Here is a 2361-nt window from a genome sequence, read left to right as displayed (position 1 = left end):
GTAACCCAGGGAATATAGATATTGCTAGGGAGGATGGAACTCAATCCCCCCAGCAATGGATCTAGTAATGTATAGTAAGGGAAAGAGCCCCCCACCTATTATCAAAGTGAGAATACCCAATCCCCCTGGTAGGGCAGCATCTCCACCCCCCTTGGCTTTGTTAGAGATGATGACTCCCTGCCCAATAGGAGCTATAGGAAGCATCCTAACCCTCTCACATCTTCTCAGTGGTACCCGAAGAATTAATATCGTATACACCATGTTATTTGAGCCAATATCATATAGGGGTAACATTTGAGGTAACTAAGCCATCCCTCCCCACTAAATCATATCTATAAAGCAAGATCAAAATTTAATGGAAAAGACATCCTCACAAACTATTAATGTTGAGGCTAAAATGTGACATTGGAGTAAGAGAGGTCGCGTTCAGTCGACTCATGAATGACCAAGTCTGCCAGGATGTAATTCCAAGTGTAGAAACTGCAAATATCTTCCATAAGGAGAATGAAGAAGGGTAAAATCTTAGACATTGCCAAGTCTGTACTCAAAGAGGCTCCTTTAGCAGTGCATCCATGTGGTCCTATGGATTTATCCGTTAGTAGGACAACCACCATCTGTTTTGTAAGGCAATATATCCTAAGTGCTCTTCCTAGGTTCATCATGGAATTCCAGAGTTAATATGCTAAATCCGGAAGGATCGTGTATAGATAAATGGCATTGGTCCTCCAAGGCAGGGCCAGATTAAGAACATCATGGGCCTGGTGCTGAGGATTTTGGTGGGGCCTTTTAGGCTGCATTCACACCTCCGCGACAAGTAACGCCGCGTGCGCGGCGTATTTTGCCGCGAATAGTGTAACTTTTTTTTTACAAATCCTTCCTATTGCTTTGTATGGCCGAACGCCAATGCCGCCTGAAAAAAAGGGTCCGGGACTTTTTTTCATACCGCAGGTGTACGGCGTCTATGAGATGTGAACCATCTCATAGACAGCAATGGGAATTCTCCCCTCCAGCGGCACGAGCGGCCGGCGTCGGGAGTTTTGTCGCGGAGGTGTGAATGGGGTGTAATAAATAATAAATAAATGCGTGGGAATGACATGAACGCAGCCCAGCCAAGCAAGTGACCAAAGGCACAGAACCCAGAAGGAAGACCGGGTGAAGATGGAAGTGTCCAGGCCCCGCCTGATTCATCACAGCGCAGCACTGGAGGGCTCAGTCTGAAAATTGAAGTGTACACTAATGTGCTAATATGCTGTGCATACTTGTACGTTGTGGCATAACCTACCCCAGGGCCTCTAAAAAGTAGTAATGTCAGGAAAGTTTACTACCGCTTTATTATCACAGGATCCCAGGAGCCTCTCATGGGGCCCCCTACTGACCCGGTGGACGATGGCCCTTGGGCAGTGCCTAAGTGCACAGTTGCCAACATTTAAAAAATATTTTCAGGGCCACTTTTTTATATAAGTGCTATATTTAGAGTAGCTGAGATCCCCGATGTTCCTCTATACATCATAGTAGTAATCACAAAATTAAATGAGTACTAATAATGGGGCAGAACAAATATGAGAACTGATATTTCCTTTAGTTGAACTAACAAAAGTGTGTCCATTCTAGAGCTGGTAACATTGAGGATATTCAGTATAATTTTATAGAACTGTTTTTGTGGGTAAGCGACATAGGGGAGGAGTATGGACGGTATATATGTGGGAAGTATGTGCAGGTGAGGGAGAGGAATGTGGAGGGTCTAACAGTGGGCACTATGTACAGGAGAGGAGTACAAAGGGTACGGAAAAAAGCACTATGTACAGGAGAGGAGTGTGAAGGGTATGACAATGGGCAGTATGTACAGGAAGAGTGAGGGGGTATGACAGAGGGTAGTACGTACCAGAGAGAAGTGTGGAGGGTATGATGGGGCAGTATGTACAGGAGAGGAGTGTGGAGGGTATGACAGTGGGCAGTATGTACAGGAGAGGAATGTAGACGGTATGATAGTGGGCTCTATGTATAGGAGAGGAGTGTGGAGGGTATGACAGTGAACACTATGTATAGGAGAGGAGTGTGGAGGGTATGACACAGTGGGCACTATGTATAGGAGAGGAGTGTGGAGGGTATGACAGTGAGCAGTATGTACAGGAGAGGAGTGTGGAGGGTGTGACAGTGGGCACTAAGTACAGGAGAGAAGTGTATGACAGCAGGCACTATGTACAGGAGAGGAGTGTGGAGGGTATGACAGTGGGCACTATGTACAGGAGAGGAGTGTGTAGGGTATGACAGTGGGTACTATGTATAGGAGAGAAGTGTGGAGAGTATGACAGTGGGCACTATGTACAGGAGAGGAGTGTGGAGAGTATGACAGTGAGCACT

Source organism: Rana temporaria, chromosome 3, assembly GCF_905171775.1.
Source record: "Rana temporaria chromosome 3, aRanTem1.1, whole genome shotgun sequence".
Taxonomy (NCBI): domain Eukaryota; kingdom Metazoa; phylum Chordata; class Amphibia; order Anura; family Ranidae; genus Rana; species Rana temporaria.
Note: the sequence above shows the minus strand (reverse complement) of the source record.